At 32.6% G+C, this 24,973-nt stretch overlaps 1 protein-coding gene and 1 non-coding gene across 2 annotated transcripts in view; one reads left to right on the top strand and one right to left on the bottom strand.

Annotated features, from left to right (window-relative positions):
- Nucleotides 1–404: 404 nt before the first annotated feature.
- Trnat-ggu (transfer RNA threonine (anticodon GGU)) lies at nucleotides 405–478 on the bottom strand. Its single transcript has one exon. It is a non-coding gene; the product is annotated as a tRNA-Thr (tRNA).
- A 19,284-nt stretch (nucleotides 479–19,762) lies between these two features.
- The window catches only part of LOC126966679 (connectin-like), a 38,179-nt gene continuing 32,968 nt past the window's right edge, over nucleotides 19,763–24,973 (top strand). The window contains exon 1 of the mRNA XM_050810831.1: nucleotides 19,763–19,863. The gene's annotated coding sequence lies outside the window, so the exon portion shown is untranslated. The remainder of the gene's footprint in view (nucleotides 19,864–24,973) is intronic.

Raw genomic sequence — 24,973 nt, 5'->3', positions numbered from 1 at the left:
TTAATAAGGAACCCTAAAACACACACCAACAAAATCATTCAAAAGTGATTTCAATGTTAAGATAAACAACAGTAGGAAATCCGAACCGAACATTAAAATATTTACTTAAAAACAAATTATTACATTTGAGTACCTCTAAAAGGGCTCTTAGAAAAATAATACAATTGATCCGAGCGTATTTTGTATTATTAGTTGAAAGGGACTGATTCTTTGCAAGGAGCTCTTTGATAACCGAATGACTTACAGTATGGTATAAATGACAGGCGCGTAGAGATTTTGTAGAAAAAATATCGTTAAGTAATATAAGTATAGAAAGGTATTTTGAAAGTAAATGAACACTTCTTTAGACGTTTATAATAAAATAATTATATAATACACAAAAACATTTGAGAAACAAAATATTATGAACGATGCGGGATTCGAACCCACGACCTCCGGCGTACCGTGCCGGTGCTCTAACCAACTGAGCTAACCGTTCGATCGAAAAACATCACATATTGTTAATGATATAATATACATTGGACCCGACAGACTTTGTCCTGTACACACGTCTTAAATTTGAAAAATCGGTCCAGCCGTTAGGAGGAGTTCACTAACATACACATGAGCAGGAGAATTATATTATATGGACGGAATTGAGAACCTAAACCAATCTCAAATTCAATGGAACACACAAAATATCATTAAAAATCGGTACAGCCGCTTAGGAGGTAGTTCAATAGTGAATTTAAACCATTCTCGAATCCACATGAAGACACACAGAAAGTTTCATTAACATTAGTCCAATCGTTTAGGAGTAGTTCAGTTACAACAGACGCACAAAAGAATTATAACCTGACGACCTGTATAGCCGAGTGGTTAACGATCCTACCTACTAAGCTTAGAGGTCCCGGGTTCGAATCCCGGTAGGTGCAAGCATTTATATGATGAATATGGATGTTTGTTTCCGAGTCATGGATGTTTAAATGTATTTATGTATGTTTATATGAATTTATGTATGTTTAAGTAAGTAAGTATTAAATATATCATTGTCTTGTAACCCATAACACAGGCTATGCTTAACTTGGGGCAAGATAATTTGTGTGAAAAGTGTGTCAATATATTATATTTATATTATATACAATATAATATTATTATATACAATAGATATTGCAAATGGTTATTTATGAAAAAGGAAGAAAAAATTGTTGCATTATAATTATAGTCGTATTACTAATAAAGCCTTAATACATTTAATATTTAAACATCAGTAACCAAGCAGCCATTGTATTAACACTATATATTTCAAATTTAATTCAATTTGAATTAGTAACTTAAGAATTATAACTAGTCAAAGTTTCTTAATTTTGTCACTCATTGACTGACTAACTGACCGATCTATTGCATCATTTTACATATTACATTGTAATTGAAATGATTTGTAAGTCTTGATGTAAAAGAGTGGCAATGAGTTTCTTGCTACTTCTTCTTATTAGCTCAACCCTTTACGAAGTAGGGGTAGATTCAATAAGAAAAATATTTTTTTGGCATTCATAAGTGTCATTTCTGTGGCCTGTGATTTTGATTTGATTTGATTTGATCAATAAAACTTTATGACACTTCTAGCAGACAGAGAATCTTCATATTTAGAATGCAATTAGCGTTTAGTGTATAAATTAAAGCAAATTTAATATATATTGCTTTTTTTGTCTAGTATTCTAGATACACCAATTCCATAAATAACTTTGTAAGCCCATATAAAAGTATGGAATAACAAAGTTATTTGAAAGACTGTTGCTAAAGCTCAAGAAGTCGTATCTGAAAAGAAAAAAGAGAAGACTACCTACTAAAATAAGAAAACTTCATAATTAAGATATAAATTCAAAGAAAATCCTGTTGTTGATCACGGACTAGTAAAAAAATAAAGGTACTAGTCCCTATTTGAGGGTACTTCTATCTTAAGTTACTACGTACTTAGCTTAACTAACAACATATATGCATAAATAGGTATGTTAAAAAGTGTGAACAGCATAACTTTGATACCAGACAAAAACATGCTATATGCTATAGCCGGTTTTAGAACCACTAAGGATAATAAGCTCCCCACGACCATAACAGAATTGCCAGACAAAACATTCAAGACACATATAAAAACTGTTTTAATGGGAAAAGGTTACTATAATATTAAGGAAAAACAATTTTCATTTTATATGATAAACAATCTTATTTAATATGATATGATGCTTGTGAGATAAACTGTGGTTTTAAAAACAGATGAAAACTCAAGTCTTTGTGCATATAATTATATATTTCAATAATTAAAAAAGAAATTCAGGAACCTTCCTTTTTAAGTCGCTTCATCTTAGCTCCTTGCACGCCTAATAATAAGGTTTTGTTACAATGTGTCCATTTCGCGCATGACTTAATCCACGGTATCAGTGATTTAAACAACTCTCTTTTTGTTTTACAGCTGTCGTTGACAAAAGCAATGGTTGATTTAATAATTTTATCATTTGTTCCGGATTTTGTACAGGGTAGTTTTTTTTGTAGAATATGCCCACACGAAATGGGACACAATAGCTAATGTACGTTAAAATTTAACCCATAGAAACAAAACTGACAGCATTGAAAATCTTAAACCATACAAGATTTTATTAAATTTGTCGATATTACAAAGATTATTAAACTTAATCAATAGTCAGGTAGCATAAATAATTATGATAATATAATTCTAGACATGACAGGTTATTTAATAATAATATTTTTAGAAAATCTATTCCTAAAACTTAAGAATATTAAGAATCTCTTTAAAATCATTCGCACGAGACCTTAATTGAAATACTATAATTGAAATACTAAAAAAATAACTTTAAATAAAACGAAACCACACCAATTTAAAATTATTTCCATTAATAGTCTGAGGTTAAATAACATTTTTCTGAGTGTATGAAAACGAACTAAATATAATCAAATATGTATGTAAGGTAAGTAGGTAAATGAACCAATTGTTTATAGTCATATGATGGTACAATTTATTTTGTGCAATGATTACCATTTTTATTAGAAACTGTGGTAATAATGTAGTGTGTTTGATTATCAATTGGTAGACATCCTGTTATTTAATTAAGTGTTACAAACCAAATATGTGAATCAGGTTAGCTACCTAACTACCCAACTGGCGAAATGGTCTGGGTATGTACCGAAAGTAATACTGCTTTAATTAAATATCACATTACACGTATCATTTACATTACATCAGTTGACCTAAATAATTAATATACGATATAATTTATTAATAAGTACTTATATTTCAATAGGTTTAGGATACATTTAAACTTGTTTAATTTAAAACTAGGTAATAATTTAGATACCTTACGTTACTAATTAGCAAATAAGCACATATTATTTTAGAAAATATTATATCTATCTATATTTCATACATATAAAGAAATATACAATCATATACCTTCACTAGTATGTACATAATTATCTGGTGGTATACATACCGACCTACATATTTACTCATTACTACTCATAACTTTAATTTAATTATATACTATATTATATTACTTATTTATTTTTCCTTTCAAAATTATTAAACTACTACTCATTTTGTGCATTATAATAGTCAGACATACACATTCTTGAACTATGGAATAACAGACCGATACACGGGGAGTACTAATATCCTAAACACAGGGAAACTTAGTTAGGAGTTAGAGCTCAGCCATGTACTAGTAGATTGTTGTCATAATGTAGACTACATACCTACCACTCCAGCAAAATATCAATTTTCTGGGAAGGCACCAGCTTTTATGTCTGCTTCACATAAAACCTACTGTCTGTATGTGCCTAGGTTCTTTAAGAAGTCCTAACAATAAAAACTTCGTACCTACTTGTCTAGATGCACTTACCAAACATAAGTATATAGGCTTCTTAATGTTTGTATCTAAAGGTTGTGATGTATAATGTTGTGTAGTAGGTATTATGAGTATGTAGTAGTATGGACATGGCTTTTTTGTATAATACGTTTTTCTTTTGAGACAAAATAAAATATTTGTATTTTGTATTTTGATGGCAGGAAGGTATCTTATCTGAATATTTTGTTAACCGACTTCAAAAAAGGAGGAGGTTCTCAATTCGTCAGTTTTTTTTAAGTTATACTTCTTTAGGCGCGTTATGAAAAATGGATGAGAATGAAATTTTGCTGTTGAAGTCGGTTCCTAAAATTTTCTGAAGTATGCGTTATTCGTTATTTTCTTTTGTTTCTTCTTCCATTATTAGAACAGGCAAAGGCTAAAGCTTATACAGCCGTATTCATTATTTAATAATTAATTGTCAAAGCGATTTTTACAAAATTTATTTTTTTCTGAAAACGTAGAATAGTACGAGGAATAAATCTTTTGATTGAATAAATTTTAATGATTTTTACTTTGTTAGGCCAAAGAAGTATAACTTCTTGCGTGCATACATAAGTACACACACACTTTTTTTTTTCTTTCAAGCACAAACAAATAATGCAATGAACTTTGGAATCTAATTTATTTCTTGCATTATCAATACACGGATACCTCCTAAAATCAAGTATGTTTTCCCCAAGTACTGGTAACATATCTATCTACTGCCTTGAGCTTTCAATAATATGGAGAGCATTATTAAGAAGTTCTCCACAATTATTATAGACTGGAATAAACGTTAAACAGCTGCATTGAATACAGCCACCAATTGTTGGCGTGAAGATTGATCATGAGAATCAGATTACATTCCTGATACTATTGTGTACTGTCAACAGTGCCATTTGGCGCGTGTGTTCTAGGGATGTATTACCGCGCTATCGATAGTTTAAATCATAGTTTGACCCCTTATATTCTAATTGTACATTATATATTATCCTGTAATAAGTACATCTAATAAGTCACGAATAATAGTTTATTATCTGTATGGAGAGGAGATAAATATAACTACACTGTTGGAGGCGATCAATAACATGATTGATGATTGATTAAGGATTGATTATTTGAATTGGATTATTCACTGCTGCTAACATCAATCTTGTATAAAATTGATCGCAAGAACAATCTAAACTTTGAAAGCCATACTACTATTAGATATACTAATTGAAATATTGTAATGAGCAGGGCATATACCACCGCCTTTTTCTAGGAGCCGTAAGGCGCCGTAGCTAGTGAAATTATTGGGCGAATGAGACTAAATATCTTATGTCTTAAGATGACGAGTGCAATTATAGTGCCACTCAGAGTTTTTGGGCTGTTCAAGAATCCTGAGTGGCATTTGCATTGTAATGGTCAAGGCGTATCAATTTCCATCAGCTGAATGTCCTGCTCGTCTTGTCCCTTATTTTCATAAAAAAAAATATCAGGAAAACGCTCAGCATCAACTGAAAATCTATTGGTGAGATCCAGTGGATCTCTGAATTGAGTTGAAACGTAGCAACGTCGCCTGTTACAGAGACTTTTAAAAATTTATGTTTCAATAGCGACCCAAGAATCCCAGTTTATAAGTGACCGTAGAAATACACTAGTAGAAAAGGATAGACAAATATAATTTCTCTGCACAACAATATAAGCTTTATATATATTTTGCTTTGAATAAAAAAAAATCGAAATATTTTTGTTATTCTATTTAAACATATACCTAAGTATGATTTCGGTACAAAAACATTTCCATTATAGAAAATATCGACCTCAGTTCACCACATCTCTAAACATGGACTTTATACAGTATTGTTAGTGGTTATATTTATTCGTTTGGAAATATTATATTGGGTCCCATTGTGCTCTCTTCTCTACAATGTCCGTATATATCTTCAAAAACCAACAATACGAAAAAGCCTTTTTTGCTAGATAAGGACTAAATTTATTTCAAGTCTGAATTATACAGGTTTTCTTTTTTAAGTGCGGTGTTATTGGGATTCATCTGTTCCGATTAAAATTGTTTGTGTTGAAAATCAAGGTAGGGACCTATTGCCAAAACTAATGATTATAGGAAGCTAAAATATACTACATAGATACAAATATTATATTTATTTCACTTTAGACGAAGTTTTGCCTACGATGATAAATATACTTGTAAGATAGTTTTTTTTATATGGCAGTTATTTTGCGCAAAAAACAGCCTAGCTATTCAACGAGGAAATTCTATCAGTATTCTTAGGAGAAAAACTTTATTCGCTATAACTATCCAGTCGTCAATTTTTCTTGCAATATTATTTTACCTTTTTTCCTATAGTTTAAGCTGCAGAGCCAGACATCTTCGAATACTTCACCCGAAAGGATAAAAAATATAATATTATTTAGAAATATATATTATATATATTTATTATTCACCCTATGTTTGTGTTCCGCTTTTGTGTATCACATCGAACGAGAAGGAAACAGTGCGAATAAACTTAGTTGGCATCGCTTATTTAACTCGCATTAAAACAATTTATAGCATTACTAAACGCAGTTTGAGAAAAGGTTGTTTTTGTTAAATACCTGTGACTGAAAAAGTATTGAGTCCTGGATAAGCAGTGTGTTTTAAGAACAAATTACATGTAATTTGGTGTAGTTTAGCCAAAGAGGCAACCGGGGTTATAGAAAATTATTTCTCTCTTCTTCGGTTGCCTCTTTGGACTAATGTCCTAGAATTAAAAATTTTGCCACACTCATCATTGTGTACTTTGACGAGCAAACAAATAAAATATCATTATGATTTTAACATCACATCCATGTTTATTATTAGAAGAACAAACAGTATTATCACTCAGATATGGCTCAACCGATTTATTGGCTCCCCAAAAGCATTAAGAGATTATTTTTTTATTATGCCTGCCTTCCACTTATGGTATAAAATATAAATCGAATTTGGAATCGAATATTAAATTTAAAGCTATTAGAAATGTTTACTTAAATATATGCAGTAGGTAACCAGACAAATTTGTCATGTATTACAACTATTGTTAAATATACATTGATGTGTGTGGCCGTTGAGTTTCTTTCATGTTCTTCTCACGAACTCAACTTTTTCCGAACATATGGTAGATTAAGTAATTAAAATGAAATATTTTATAATGGTAATACAAAAAAATGCGCTTAGCATAACCTAAGATACATTTGAATTAAGTTTCTTAGTAGTAATCTTAGGAGTATCTGTAAATAAATAATTTAATATGTAGGTACAGCTTGTGTCACTCTAATCTAAGACTAAAGCAAAGAGCATTTTCTTAACAAATATGCATTCTTTGCCCAAGTTCATAAAATCTATCCTTAAAATTATTATATTATTACTAACGATTCAGTACAAAATTCCATTATAAATTTAATACGACTCTCAAAAGTCTACAGAGGGTATTAAATGAAGACTTTTTCCGCAAGAATAAATAAGGAAAATTACAAACACATAATTCATTTCTTTAATAAAAATATGATCCAAACAGACCTTAATAATACGGCTTTGACAATGAGTATGGGAGATTTTTTTCACAATAATCTCTTTATGAAAAGGGCTCATAAGCGTGATCGTGATTTTTGGTCTATAAGCCAAATTGGACGTTAAGCTGTTGTGTTAAGGGTTAGAGATTGGAAGTAAAATCGCTGGTTGAACATTTAATACAATATTGCTGCATTATCATAATTTCATAACGAAGGGTGCAGAGTTGTAATAAAGCACGTAGTTTGATGTTTAGTACAATGGGAATGTTTTTTATTGGTGTCCTTATCCATAACGAGGGAACTATTGGTCGAATATATAGCTATGGTCATAGATTACTTATTTATTATTATTACTTGTATTGTTAAAGGTTTACGTACCTCCCTGAAAGGGGTGGGTAGGTACAATATACTGGCTAAGAATAGACTTGAGTAAGGTTGCGACGAAATCTAACTCTTGATTGGTGACTCAAATCAAATCATGGTTTGGTAATGGCACACTAAAAGAGAAATCAACACTCAACATCAATCAAATACCCACTTTAAGAATTTATTTTCAAGTACCGGGTGCCTTTGACCGCCTAGATTCGATTACGAGGTATTCTGTCAGTTAAATTGTTTTTTTTTTTATTACGGATAAATCTATGTCAGTGATAATATCAGAAAAATGCGTCCAGCTATATCAGAAATATAAATAGTATTCCAATCAAGTTTGTCAAATAAAAAAATTATTAGAGATTTATAGAAACAGAAATTCGATTTACTTTATTTTCTTGTTCGTGAACCGATTTTTAACCTTTACACATTTCATTACAGGGATATTGCCACAATTTATCCCTTCCAACTGCATTTAAGTTGATTTTTGATGGTTATTGATACGCCTTGCCCATTACAATGCAATGCCGCTCAGGATTCTTGAAAAACCCAAAAATTCTGAGCGGCAATACAATTGCACTCGTCACCTTGAGACATAAGATTTTAAGTCTCATTTTCCCAGTAATTTCACTAGCTACAGCGCCCTTCAGACCAAAACACAGTAATGTTTACACATAACTGCTTCGCGGCAGAAATAGGCGCCGTTGTGGTACCCATAATCTCGCCAAAAGTGTGAAAAGGAGCCTCCCACTGCAAACTTAATGTATCTAACATACAAATGCGAAAAATAATTATTTGAGCCTCTGTAACACAGGTTCAAATAAAATGCACATAAATTCCTTTTTGAAAACACATTTACGGTGTGTAACAATACAAATAAATAGTATTTTTGTCAATAGCACACATAGCATGGAACGTTTAGTTTTAGCTAACATCCCAAAAGGGACTTCTAGGGACAATCTAGTAAACCAAAATATTTCGCACAATAACATAATCACTAAATCCAACTCGCCACTTTTAGGAAGAACTTAAAAAAAATAAAGAAACAGTAATTATTCTTCTCAAACTAAAGAAACAAAAGCGTACAATCTTACAAACACCTCAATGAAATTCCCGAAACAAAACTCAAGTGGGAACAACATAAGCACTCTTAAAACTTATTCAACACCTCATAAAGCACTTAATAAAACAAAGCGGCAACAAAACTTAAGTACTATTGTGTACATTCCGTTGCCAGGTAGTTTCTTATAGAAACGAAGAATTACTTGTGTAATAAACTTTGGGGATTTCCCGTATTTAGTTATTAGTATATGGCACAGGCACGGACTAGTAAAAAAATAAGGACTCCATGTCACCTTAATAACAGTGTAGCACCAAAACAATCCGATTAACTTGTAAATACGTAACCCCACGCACTTACACTTACTTACACTATTACAGGCCGATAGGCGGCCATTATGAGAATTGTCATCGTCTTTGACAGATCGGTTTGCGTCTCAGTAAAATGTTTTAATAATGCCGTCGTGCATTGTGAAAAAGTGTAAAAACGATACTATATAAGTATTTGTGGCCATAAATGATTATTTAAGGGAGAAAAAATGGTGTATCCTTCTTTTTTTACTCGTCCATGGGCACAGGTTAGTTCTACCCGCTTAGCTGTTACCCGCGACTACATCCGTATCTACCCATGTATTATAATATTAATAAGTGTTCTAATGTTGTCACATGCCTATATACAAAACAATAATTTATATCTCATCGTTAAGACAGCGTACCTAAAGAACGTTTTCGTTCTACCGTTTTTTCTCTGCAAACTTTGCAAATCCGACTCCCACGATAAAGTCTTTTTATTTTTCGGGTATATATATACGCCTCTGATTATATCACTAAATGATTTGAGTTTTCTTTAGTGGTAATTCCGCCAATATATGTCTTTAAATAATTCGATACGTGTTTCGCTACTACTACAATAAATTGCCTATGAAACTCCCAACTTTGTGTAAGACATTTAACGGCAAAACAATATTTTGCTTACTGGTTCATTCAACCATGGTAAAACGTAACGTGAGATGACTTTACTTTTTTATGTGCCTTGTACATTCAGGTATGTTCAAAAGAACTAGAAACCGAAGTACTTCTTTCTGAGATTATCGATTTACTGTTGTAGCCACTTCGAAAGACTGTTGTCCTATGTCTGTACGTTTCCGTTGAAATCAGAATATATTTATTAGACGGGTATGTACTCCCGTACTGTCAAGATATCATCGATGGACGATTTAGATTTACTTAAAAAAATGCCAGCTGGAGGTGGCCCACTCGGTTTTGTTTATGGATAAGGGTTGGATTACATTGCGTTAAGATCTAGAAATCACCGAAAAACAGCAATGTCCCATCCAAACCCACCAACAGATTCTTGAAGACTTCAAATTACTGTACATACTGGCTATGGTTGACGAGTTGTTCTACACTGACATTAATAACATCATTCAGTGCATACCTGATACATGTGGTAATTTGAGCAAAAGGAAACAATACCCGATATTAATGTCTTAGTTTTGTATTGTTTTAGTTTCGTAGAAATTAAAATAATGTAATTTGTTTTTTAATATTGTAGTCCTTTTTCTTAAATTTCATTTTCATTCTTTTTTGGATTACTACAATATGTAATCGCCATTTACAAATACGCCTGAAATAATATTTTACCTCCTCCTCGCGTCGTATTCCTCATTGCTGAAGGTCGTGATTTCTCTGAGGATTCAACTTTTTGACAATAGTTCGCCATCTGTGTCTGTCTTTGGCTACGTGCCCTACGTCATGAAGTCGGGTATCCAGAGATGTGCGAATTTGGTCAGACCATCTTATAGGGCTGCAACCTCTGGTGCGTCGTCCGTCTACCTTCCCAGTAACTATCAGTTGTTCGACGTTGGAGCCATTTTTTCTTGCGATATGTCCAAAGAACTCCAAGACTCTACGGAGGCAGATGGATGAGAGTCTGGCTTTTACACCTAGAGTGTGAAGGATGGATTGGTTGGTGCGGAATGCTGTCCAAGGGATTTGAAGCATCTTCCTACAGCACCACATCAAAAAGCCATCAATCGATGCAAACTTTTTAGTTTGGGTAAAATCTGTGCATGTTTTTGTTATTACATGTACATTATCATAATGAAATAAAAAATATAATACCGTTTTATTTAATTGTACAAACATCGTTCTAAATTTAAAGCAAACGTTCATATAAAATTGATAACATCCATGCAACTCGATTCAATTTCCATCAATATAACAGAATTGCAACCACAACAAACAATGTCTACTTAGTTGATGGAAATCCAATCAAATTTAGCCTGTTAGCTTATAGTTTGGTTTTCGCCAGGTGATGAGTCATAATATAATTGCTGGGGTGGCCAACCAATAGGAAATTATTTCCACAGAACAATAGTCTTGAGTTTATGGGGTAGATTCGTTATCTATGGACATTTATCGTACCGGGGAATGGGGGTAATTTGATGCATAATTGTATTTAAGTGCAATTATTTTTAATAATAATTCTAATTCTACGTTTACCAGTGGGAGACTTCTTTTTGCACCGGATGCGTATTAAAAATTATGGGTAAATTATCCTACCACAATGGCGCCTTTTTGTGCCGTAAAGCAGTGATATATGTAAGCATTATTGTGTTTCGGTCTGAAGGGAGCCATAGCAAGTGAAATTACTGGGCAAATGAGTCTTAACAACTGATGTCTCAAGGTGACGAGCGCAATTGTATTGCCACTCAGAATTATTGGGTCTTTCAAGAATCCTGAGCAGCACTCCATCGTAAAAGGCAGAGCGTATTAATTATTATCAGCTGAACGTCCCGCTCGTCTCGTCCCTTAGTGTCATAAAAATATTTTTTTTTCGTGAAGTACCGTTTAATTCATATATTTAATTTGTCACGGTATGGTATTAAGCATTTCGATATGAAGGAAAAAGAGGTGTAGGGAAATTCAGTTCTCATTCTTTATTTTTATTTTATTTATTTATTACACTTTTTTGACACCACATTAACAAAATATAACTTAATTACTAACATACATAATTACATGATATGGTGCAAATGGCGGCCTTATCACTATATAGTGATCTCTTCCAGGCAACCATTTGTAATACAATAAAAGAGAAAGGCAGTACATTAAAAGGGTAAGAAGTGTCAAAAATATAGACACACATAATATATACTATACTAAAATATAGATAAATTTATAACAAAGTAAAATATGTAAAAAGTAGGAACAATAATTAACATCTCAGAATTGTTGAATTATGTTGGTGGATAAATACAGATAGATTCTATCAAATAGAGGACAGATAATGTTTTTTTAGTTGATTTTTAAAGGATGCTAATGATTGTGCTTGACGGATAGTAAGCGGCAGTTGATGCCAAAGAGTGATGGCATTAATGGTGAAAGAAGAGTGATAGCTATCAGATTTATGGAAAGGGACATTTAGTATTTGTTTCGCAGCAGAGCGCAACGAAAGCTCATGCTGAGACCCTAGTAGCTCAAATCTGTCTTTAAGGTAAAGAAGGAGTGTTTTGGTGAAAAATTATGGAGTAAAGAAGGAGTGTTTTGGTGAAAAATTATGGAGTAAAGAAGGTGTAGAATGTGGGAATTGCGACGTAGACGTATAGGAAGTCAGTTGAGTTTTTTTCGGTAGGAGGAGACATGATCGTATTTACGTAGGTTAAAAATGAAGCGAACACATAAATTTTGTAGGCGTTCGAGTTCATCCAGCTGAGCCTCGGTAAGGTCGGGATAGCAAATGTCTGCATAATCAAGAATGGAGAGCAGGCAAGTCTGCGTAAGACATATTTTACTAGGTACTGGGAGAAGATTACGTAACCGGCGCAGTGATCCATGTGCGGAGAAAACTATTTTACTTAATTCATTCAGTTGCGTCTGCCAAGAAAAATTTGAATCTATATGTAAGCCTAGATTTTTGACATTACTACTAAAAGGAATTAAAACATCATTGACACGAGGTCTAGGCAGTACATCCCAGTCAATTTTAGAGATCAGATGTTGCCTGCCTATGATAATTGCCTGCGTTTTTCCTGGATTTATTATTACACCATAATTTTTATACCACTCGCATATGGTAGCGAGATCCTTATTTAGACTATGAACTGTAGATTGTAAATCAGATAACGTGGAGTGCCTATAAATTTGAACATCATCAGCGTATAAGTGGAAAGAAGAATTTAGATTGCTAGTGATGGGAGTTTATAAATATTGAAAAAAGCAAGGGAGAAAGGACACGTCCCTGTGGAACACCGGCAGAAACATCAACCCAGGATGATTGTATATCCGCAACTTTAATACGCTGTCGTCGCCCTATCAAATAGCTATGAAACCAACTCTCGGCCTCTGCTGATAAATTTAAAGAAGAAAATAATTTCACTAAGATGTCGAAATCGACAGAACCAAATGCGTTACTAAAATCAAGTAAGGTTAAGATAGTAAGCTGTTGGTTATCCATAGCGAGACAAATATCATCCGTAACTTTGACCAAAGCGGTCTCGGTGCTGTGTCCAGGATGAAAACCTGACTCCACGGGGCTTAGAAGACAGTATTTATTAAGAAAATAACTAAGTTGTTTATAAACTAACCGTTCCAGTAATTTAGAAAGGAAAGGGAGTATAGATATTGGGCGTAGTCGCGAAAAGTCAGAGGGTTTGAAATTTTTGGTAAACGAATTAAGTGAGCTTCTTTCCATGTTTCTGGGAAAGTATTAGATTTAATCGAAAAATTAAGGATGTGGGTTATTATAGGAAGAAGAATGTCAATAATTGGAATAATCATGTTTCGGCCTACACAGTCGCTTCCTATGGCTCTTGAGGAAATAGATAGTAAGTTATTCCTGACATCACTTTCAGTAAAAGGTACGAAAGATAAAGGTTCAGGAGCTTGTTTCATGAAATTAGAGAGAGTATTTAGTGTAGTTTGCTTTGTATTGTGATCAACAAGAACAGGAGACCTTGAAAAGTGCCTATTAAGAGAATCGACGTTAAGTGAAGCAGGAAGAACTGTTTGTTGCTGTTTCCCAACACCAAGTGATCTTAAAAATTTCCAAACTTTAGCAGGATCGGGATTATCGACTGATTTAAATATGTGACGTTGTTGAGCATCCCAACATATTCTGTTGCATCGGTTTCGGATACTTTTATATTTAACTCGATCGGAACTAGAATTGCTAATTTTGTACTTTGTTAATGCCCGAGTTTTTGCATTTATTAATGTTTTAATTTCATCTGTGAGCCAAGGAGCGGGGAGATGTTTCTTTTTAACAGGTCTAAGAGGCGCATGCATGTCATAAAGCTGTAAAATTAGAGAGTTGAAAAAACTGATTTTGGTATCAATTGAGTCAGTATTATATACTACAGTCCAATCGATATTGCTAGCATCATAGTTGAGACGATCCATGTTAAGATTGTTGAAGTTACGTAGCCAGACTGTTTGAGGTTTTAATTTAGGTAAACGAACTTTATATGACAAGAATACCAGATCGTGATTTGAAAAAGGCACTGAGATGAACTGACCATGCTTATGTACAAGGTTATTTTTTGATACAGTTATTAGATCAAGTAACGATGATTCACAATTAGGTAGGTTATGAGTAGGCATTAAAGGAAGTAACTGCAAGTTGAAGGAGTCAATTATTGATTGGAGCTTTCTGCTGCGATGATTAACTTTGCGCATGCAGGTATTGAAATCTCCCATTATGATCACATGCTCGTATAATGGAGTAAGACAGTCAAGAATGGATTCAAATGAACTAAAATAATCAACGCCTAACGAAGGACTGTAAAACACACCCAATAGTACTTTGGAGTGTGATATGCTGACTTCAAGTACAAGATGTTCCGCAGAGTCACCGGGGGGTGGCTGAGGAGATACACTTATTATAGAAAATGAGAATCGTTCACGAATATATATTGCAACACCGCCGCCGACTCGGCCGGTTCGGTCATTGCGGACAAGCTGAAAACCCGGTAAGGAGTAGGAAGTGGAAGGAAGACAAGGTTTGAGCCAGCTCTCAGACACTAGAATTGCATGAATATTATTACAATCAAATGAAGCGAGCATATCTGTGTAGCTAGAAGGCACACTCTGAGCATTTATATGTAAAACATTGAAATTATTAACAGAATCTATAAAAGCTTTCTCAAGTTCACTACGAAGAGAGAAGGTAGGTGAGATGCTGTAGTAGCTTTCATCAGCGGAGCTTTGGCTGCTTGAGGAATTCAAGGACAAAAAATCAACTTCACTGCTATCATTAGTATCTGCCATTACCAGCTTACAATTTATCAAGATTAAAGATTACAGAACAAATAAATAATAATTAATAAGCAGGTATGTTACAATAATACTTAGATCAATTATTACTAAACTAACTAACTAAACAATAATACTTAGATTAATTATAACTAATGTTATGTATCTAAATCCAACGAAAAATATATGTATATATTATATTGCGTTTTCAAGTTAATATAATATTAGTGGTTTTATTCAAAAAACTGTATCCTGTTAACGCCAGTCTCACATGAATTAATTGAACAGAAATTATTAGCGCAAATTATTACAACTAATCAAATTAACAATAACATTATAAAATTTATAGATTATGTTGCTATATAATGATATGCAATGTTACACCAAGAGTATTCTGAATATCAAATTGATATTATTTTACAATGAAATGTATAGTAAATATAAATGAAGATACTTACAGAACAGACTTACAAACATTGTCAATTTATGCATATGTTTTATGAATAGAAGTTGTTAAATTGGATTAACTGATATATTATATTATGAACCAAACAATTAGAAACTATAAATAAAGTTTAAATGCAGTTTATTGTTCACCAAAAAGTAGTATAAATTAAGTATATAGTTTAACTCTAAACTTAATATTTGATTTTAAGTTTATTAAATATATAGTTAATTAAATTTCTTGTAGGTAAATAGTGACACAAAAATGTAAACAATATTACCCAATATTATATTATGTTGACTAGGCACATATAATCAAGTAATGCTTACATATTGTACAACATTTATCATATACTACTTTAAAGTACAAACTTATTTCAAGATTCACAGTTTCAGTTTCAGTTCTATCAAATAAGTGAAGTCTAAGTTAGAAATTAGATATCAATTTAACATTGTAAAAATTGAGATTAGTATTATAAACAAGAGTCCAGTGTTTAATGATAACAAATAATTTGTTACAAAATGTTACTAGCCTTATAAAGTAGACATACAAGTTGAGGAGTAGGGAGACATTAAACAAAATAGAATTAGATGGAGATTAATACTTAGATTTAATAAATTCCTAGCCATACATACTGCAAATCATTATAGAAACACTAGATCAAGGAGTTTAATTCAAGTAATTTAAATGAAAAAGAACTTAGGATTTGATTTGTGTAATTATTACTTAAGTTTAGTTTATGCTTATTTACTTATTCCTGTTAGTTCTCTTTGGCCTGGTGTTACCTACAGCCTCCTGCCTCTGATCAGCACCACACTCTCCAGCTCTCAATTGTTCGTGCGTTGTGTCAGTGGGTATAGCATTTAATTCGGCGACAGAATTCACACTGTGTTTCGATCCCTTTGAATCAAGTATGAAAATAGTACCATTACTTGTCCAGGTTTTGTTCACCCCAAATTTTTGACGGGCAGTCATAAAAGTCTCATGTCTAGATTTGGTAAGAAACTTAGACAGAGTAATTCCAGATTCTTTTAGGGCAGTTTTACTAAACCATATTGATTTTTTTAAATCCACATCTTCAAATTTTACAAGTATGGGCCGAGGCTTATCACTTTTATTTTTACCAACACGGTGTGACCTACTAATGGAAGTCACATCCAGCTTGGGGGTTTTTAGATGTTGGGTTAGGTTCTTAACGACAGCTGCCGATGTTTCCTCTTTACTATGCTCTGGTATTCCGTGCACCAGTAGCATTTTACGTCTGGACCTCATCTCCGCTTGGGCAGATATTTTCTGAAGTAATTCTACTTGCCTGTGAAGCGTCGACAGTGACGCAATTATAAATGACCGAAAAGCGTAAAAGTCCCCGGCTACGTCGTTGACGTTTGAATTATTATTTGAAGCAGCTGCTGTGTTTTTAATGTTTTGGAGGTTATTCTCGAACTGCTCGAATCTTGTGGCGAAAGCTGTGGTCATATCGACCAACGATTTTTGAAGTGAATCAATAGACATTGAAACAACTACTGCACCAGCACAAACAAATTTGAGAAACACGAAAGGAATATAACTGGTCAGTTAACAGGATGTATAGCAATTATTGAAGCATTATCAGATGCCTCAATAACACAAAAAATCTAGTTTATTTAATGAGGGTAGAAAAAAAAAATATTTTAAATACGTATGAACTTCTTTGCACTGAATTTAATCAAATTATATTTTCTTTCACTTTGATAATACTTGTACAAGTTAATCAATATTATAATTTTATTTAACAAACGTTATTATTGTAATTGTTAAATTGTATTTATGTTTAATTGTACTTAAATTCATCCATTAAAAATAATATCTTAATGGAACATCTTTGTGAACAGCTTTGTTCTTCTTTTTCCAATCTATTCCTTAACGTTGGTAGTCCTGTCGTTAATTACAGGTAAAAGCGATACAATAAAACAAACATTACAGTCAATAAAAGCATTCTTCAATCCTTTGTAAATAAGTAGTAATTCCTCGGGTAAATAAGATAATATACTTGTATAAATTAAATAAAAAAATAATTTGTTTACAAATTTATAAGTTTTATACATGCATTTTAAAAAATTAACATTATACGAACTTATTAAAATAAATTAAATTCACACTTATATAAATTAATTGAGTTGTGTATGTACCAGGTACTATTTATTAATTTATCTTAAATTTTAATAATGTTATAATCTATGTATATATAAAAGAGAATGTATGTTTGTATGGTCCCTAATAACTCCTAAACTATTCGACCGATCTCAATTAAATCTTTTGTAATAGATTCGTTGAAGCTCAAGGAAGGTTTACATATATAATTTACATGGCAAAACAACATTTGCCAGGTCAGCTAGCCTTTAAATATAAATATGTTAATAAGCATGTCGGCTTTTTTATAGGATCTGTCAACGAGTAAAGGCCTCCTCCAGAGCAAGCCCGTATAAGAAATATAAACAGTCAGTAATAGATAGCAGTATTAGGTTGCCTTTGCATGAGACAAATTTTAATCCAAGCTTTCAAACAACGGTTTTAATGCATGTAGTTAAGTATAAGAACTGATATTACCTAATACATTATTTAAGTGGTACAGTTGTCATTTGTAAATTGTGACAAATATTACTTTTATATAAAGTACAAGTATTTTCAATATAGCGAGACCACAATTACGGTTGTTTTAAAACAATTGGTTTTTTTTAACATAAATACGTCATAATATTGTAATGATAGATTTTGTATTAGTTAGAATTTTTGAATATTTTTAAGTTACTTTAGTAACAATGATTTTCTATACATATAGAGAAATCATGTCGTGTAAAAATAAAGCAGAAATATGGAACATGCCACACATTACACCATAATAAACTTCAACTGCTATGTCTATACATTGCCACATTTACTCAAGCTGTTTAAACTATTCTTGGTCAATAAGCAGTAATGTAAAACATTTATTCAGTTCACGTTTGATTCGGACAGTCACAGTTCATACACGTCTAAGGAGTAAAGTGTGCTTACATTATCTTTGAGCACACTTTTACGGTTCCGTTATCAGACTGCGAATGATGAAGGTACCCATGTGATATCGTCCCGGAAACATCGCACAAGGAAGATCATTCCACAGCTTTGTAGTACGTGGAAGAAAGTTCCTTGAAAACTGCACTGTGGATGATCTCCACACATCCAGATGGTGGGGATGATATCCATATTTGTGGTTTGTCGTGCGAAGGTGGAATTCTTCGGCAGGAATCAGGTGAAACAGCTTTTCGGAACACTCCCCATGATAAATGCGATAGAAGACACACAATGAAGCGATGTCTTTACGCAATGCTAAGTGATTCAGCCGATCACAGAGAACTGGGTCCCCGACAATTCAAGCTGCTGTGCGTTGCACGTGGTCAAGTAGATCGAGCTTATAACGGGGTTGTATAAAATGTCATTGTATAGTAAGTATAAAATATGTCATGCCACAGGGTTTTTTTAAAACGAGGACAGGATCAATATATAAATAAATATACGAAAAAATAATGCTTACATTAAGTGTGAGTTTATATTGGAAATATTGTTAAATATTTGTTTCTTATTAAAATCATAATTTCATTTATTTAATAAATGAATTAGGAATTATATTATACTACTAGCTGACCCAGCAAACGTTGTACTGCCGATATTAAAATCGCGATACAAAAGTAACTGTTGATCGTAGATTGGTGAAAATTTGAAGTTGTATGTATTTTTTAATGCTGATTCATAATCTAACAAATAAATAAAAAAATTACAAAAAAATAAAAAAATAAATTCGTGTGAACCACCCTTAACATTTAGGGGGATGAAAAATAGATGTTGTCCCATTCACAGACGTACCCAATATGCACTCAAAATTTCATGAGAATCGGTCAGGCCGTCTCGGAGGAGTTCAATGTTTAACACCATGACACGAGAATTTTATATATTAGATTATACAAACAGTTATAAAACTAGGAAAAAGGTAGGAATAATAATATAACAACAAAGACAGATATTTCTTAAAAGTGGCAACGTATTTACACTGCCTATCAAGTTCGATTGCTCTCGCTGCCGATAAGCCATCCCTTTAGACAAATACCGGCCGTAGATAAAGTCCAGCCCAATAACTATTGTACTATTAAATTCTTTAACCACCCTTACCGGAGTACCGGACCCATCCCCTCGCGTCAGTTCGACTTCTGCGCGGTGAACGACGAACGTATATTGCCGAAATTTTATTAAGTTATCTCGCAGTGCGAACTTTTCATTGTGTGTGTTCTAAGTTTGTTACGTTATTCGGTAAGTGATAAATAATTACTTATGCTATCTTATTAATTCTTAAATAAGACACATTGAATATAAATATATTGAATTATATTCAGGTGAATATAATGTTAAAAGTTAAATAAATATTTTTAAATATGATTCCATTTTTTTATAAATTAGTTGTGACATTTTAACAATTATTATAATTAGTAAATAATAGCTATTCACTATTAAATTAAAAATACAACATTTTTATTTAGAATATAATATTATTTTAATTTGCAAAAATATTATTATAACACAATATGTGTTATATTTTCAAAAAGATGAAGACATTTAAAGTGTAAGGAAATTTGTATTAGTTTTAATTATTTTCATTCAGACCAAGATTAATTAATAGTTTATAATAATATATAACAGTTACCTATACTATGTATGTATATTAATTCTAAAAATTCACATTTTCAGTCACAGCAAGTACTTGGTATTACATTTATTTATTTTAAATTTAATTTATAGAATTTATTGAAACATCGTTACTCATGACAATATTATCGATAGGTACCCATCATTATAATATACAAATTATAAAAAAATAATTAAATTATACAAAATATATTTGTTTTTAAAGTTGTTATGAATCAAAATAAAAATATTTCAAAGTGATTTCTCGATAAAAATAACAGTTTCAATTATAAGTATAGGTACTAGCTTTTACGCGTGACTTCGTCCGCATGGAATAGTTTTTCTTAGGATATTTTTCTAATTATATACATACAAACTGCTCTTTCCGCTGCTGGCAGCGCTCTTCTATCGATGATAAAGCGCATTAGGTATATTAGACAATTTCTTTAATAGAATTAATTACCCTGTGATCATCAATCTCCTATTTCATTCCCATGTAGGTCAAAGTTTCGAAAGTGCTGGAACAAATTTTTATAAATTATTTTTTATCAAGTGCCTAAATACAGAGTTTCATGGTTTTATCTTCGAAGATGACGAATTTCCATACAAACTGCCGTCCCCTACATATTTTTTGCAATAAAAGGTACACTATGTAATTTTTTAATATCTAGTCTTTCGCTGTACTAATTTTATCAATATCGATTCGGTGGTTTAGGCGTGAAAGCGTTACAAATAAATTTACATTCACATTTATAATATTAGTAGGGATTGGGATGTATTAAGTGCACAAGTTATCTAAGTTAAAATAATCTGAATAGCGGTAAAAATAAACGAAGAAGGAATTAATCCTGAGTCATTAAGTTCTATGTGACTCCAGAGTCCGGGGGTGAAAAGTTTAAGAATAAGAATTACATTTAACCTTGCGACGCTCGCTTTTTCAGCCAAATTAGCGTTTAGGTGACGTAGCTTGACATATTTTAGTGTTTTGCCTCTCCAACCACCAGCAGTGCTGCCTGCACTGTCGCTAAGATTGAGATCTACGACGGGACGAGACGAGCAGGACGTTCAACTGATGGTAATTGATACACCCTGCCCATTACAATGTAGTGCCCAATGAAAAACCAAAGAACTCTGAGTGGCTCTACAATTGCGCTCGTCACCCTGAGACATTAGATGTTAAGTCTCATTTGCCCAATAATTTCACTAGCTACGGCACCCTTCAGACCGAAACACACATTACACATTACTACTTCACGGCAGAAATAGGCGTCGTTGTGGTACCTACCCATAATCTAGCCGGCGTCCTGTGCAAAAGAGCCTCCCACTGGTCAAGCTTAGCGTTATCGGACGAGATTACGTTCTTGTAGTCATTTGACATCTGAAATCATGCTGAGCTTAAGCTAAGACAGCCCAATGCAAAGGCCAAGTTGGCCTTTCATCACAAAAAACTTTCATTCAAAATCTAAGTTTTCTCTATAGATTTCAGCCAATGACAGATGGAAATCTATGTGTCAGTGAGCTGTATCTGATGAACCGATGGATAGATAAATTTATATAGTGCATATAATTTTTCACTGTCACATTATTACACAAACTATCTTTCCCCAAACTAGGCATAGCCTCCAATATTAAATGATATATAAACATACATTAATACAAAATATTAACAAACCGCGACTCGGACACAAACATGAATGAATGAATGAAAACTTTATTAATAACAAACACAAACCACACAGAATAATAAAAGTAAAAAAGAACTTACAGAAAAAAAAAAAAATAAGAACTAATAATATAAAAATAATACAAATAACAAAAAAACACAAGTATATGTATATTATAGGAATTATCTTAATTTAAAAGTACTGTGTAGCAGTTATTGTTATTAAAAGGAGCTGACTCATTGTCATGCTACGTTAGTATAATACCAACACAGCACTGATTTTCAGCAGCCCCTTGGTGACCCATTGAGTAACTACTATTGTTAAATATTTTTTGTTTTATTAAAGGTTCCATTAACTTATTTATTTTTAAAAGATGAAATTTGGTACTACTGTTCAGAAATTAGGTACATAAATGTTAAAATAATTGCAGTTTTAGAAATATTGGCAACAATACACACTAAAAGTTCGATCCCATTATGTATTATTAATAGATATATCTAATAATAGATATATAACATCATAATACATCATCATCATTATAAAAATGTTTGCACCTACCGGCCTTTAAACCCGGGACCTTTAACTCAGTGGGCAGGGTCACTAACCACTGAGCTATATAGGTCGTCAATATATTTTTACTACAACTGTAGCTATATTATTACTTTAGCCGCTATACTATAATTACCAAAATTATAAAAAAAAATAAACAAAAAAACAACCAGCTTCAAAAACACTATTCCAAAACAATAGATATAATAATAATGCATTAAAAAGTATAAAAATAATTGCGAGTTTTATACAATCTAATTAATTCATATAATCCTAGTTACGATTATTGTTATTTTTGGAATCGGTGTCTTTCCGCCGCGGCCCGTTCTCGCCTCTCTCCTCCTCACGTCGCGCGTGCGACTCAAGCACATCTCACCTATGCATGTACACTACTTAGGCTGACACTGCTCACAGGATGTAAATTAATAAAATAAAAAGTTATACTAATTGAGTACATACATACAGAGCAATACAGTAGATCCATCACTCCACACATGCCGTAAATGAAATAAAGGACTACCTTTATTTTTTTACGGTATGTGTACTGATGCGAGCATTTTATTACCTATTATATATAAAAAAAGTATATAATAACTTAAATTAAAATAATAATAAATAATATAAAAGAAACAAAAAAAACTGAAGCAGATTTCCCGGTGAGAGGATCATCCAGGCGCCATTGTTGGTAGACCGCCGGAATAGGTTGGATGAGGGCAGCGCAGTACTGATCGTCATGGCGATCTTCGTGACTGCCTTTGTATAGCAGTAGACGTCTTCCGGCTGTAATGATGATGATATTGGAAAGTACCCTTGTCATTTCAGCCGTGAACAATTTGTAAGGATGCGCATTCCAGGTATTTGGAAGAAAGATCTTGAGAACTGATCATTCAACGGTTGCCGTATATAAATACTGTGAGGAGTATTTAACTTAGGAAGCTCACTAACGTCAAAATCTGGGTGAAAGCGCATTATTCAATTCGTATTAATATTAGGGGAGAGAAGTTGTACGGAAATCCGTTACTAACGCGTTTTTCATTTGTTTCTTTTTTGTTTGCTTATTAAATATTCTGACTGTTACACTACATAAACAAAATATTATGTTGTGACAGCTTTTAAAACATTTTAATGAGCTGTCAAACTCAAATAGCGCTCTGCGTTCAATTTGTAACATTGATATTTACAATTTAAATTTAAATAATATGTTTGTATTCTTCACGTAAGTAGGTGTATTACAAACTCAATAATGCTGTATTTTATTTACGTTGTTGTATTGTTCATCAAGGGATGAAAGACATTCCAAACGAGGGTGCAATTTATAAGCAAGACGAAAGCGATGGCCTCAATCCACCTGAGAAGTGGAACCGTAGATTAACACTATTTATTACTTTGGAGGTGGTATTTGCCATGTGGACTGGTTTTAGCATAATTGATGGATCAGGGTCCTTGTGATCACTAGTATATTGCAGATCACTTTCGAATCGGATTCGCTGAGAACTCGGAATTATTTTAATAATTATTTCAAAAAACAAAGACTTTTTCGTGGTAGGATACGATCTAAAGAAAACGTTTCTTAGCAACCAATAGTTTTTTAATAATCCTAAAAATTTAATTCATTCTTTTTTTATGTCATTAAGGGACGAGACGAGCAGGACATTCAGCTGACGGTAATTGATACGCCCTGCACATTACAGTGCAGTACCGCTCAAGATTCTTGCAAGACGCAAAAATTCTGAACGGTATTACAATTGCGTTTGTCACCTTGAGACATAAGATGTCTCATTTGCCCAGTAATTTCACTAGCTGTGGCACCCTTCAGACCAAAACACAGTAATGATAATACATTACTGCTTCACGGTAGAAAAAGGCGCCGTTGTGGTACCCATAATCTAGCCGGCATCCAATGCAAAGGAGCCTCCCACTGGTAAGTTGGTCGATTGCATTGTTTCTCGTAACAATAATAAAAAAAATTACAAAAATAATATCAACATCAACCATGCACATCTGGAAACTTCAAAAAGTTTTCCAGATAATTCTGTTTTTACTTCGTAGATCGTAGTATAAGTACACATAACTAAATGCATTTTTTTAATTTCACTTTTACGATCACACACAAATTTTCTATTGTGTTTTTCCCGCAAAAATAAATTTATTTTATTATCTACGTAGGTTGACAATTTAATAAAATCCAATTTGGCTTGTTACTGTCAGTCTGTGAATGGTTTGTCGTTTATTTTTTCTATTTTTAATATCTATTTCACGCGAAGTGACAGTTGTTGGGAATGAATGCGGTAATATTGTGTCCGCTTATGTTAATATTCCGAAAAAGAGAATTTTAAGTAATGAATAAGCGATATGAATCCAATTTGCATTTTAAAGAAGAAGGAAAAAAAAATCTAAATAATTTATAGGTTTTGAGGCTTCAAAGGAGGTGTTCCATTTAACGAGGTTCAAGATAAACATGTCCTTAGATTTTATGAAAGTTTAGAATTACAATTTAGCAAAAATAGACATAGCTTTGAAATATA

Source organism: Leptidea sinapis, chromosome 11 (assembly GCF_905404315.1).
Source record: "Leptidea sinapis chromosome 11, ilLepSina1.1, whole genome shotgun sequence".
Taxonomy (NCBI): Eukaryota; Metazoa; Arthropoda; class Insecta; order Lepidoptera; family Pieridae; genus Leptidea; species Leptidea sinapis.
The sequence above is the reverse complement of the archived record's forward strand: the minus strand, read 5'-3'. Positions and strand labels throughout refer to the sequence as shown.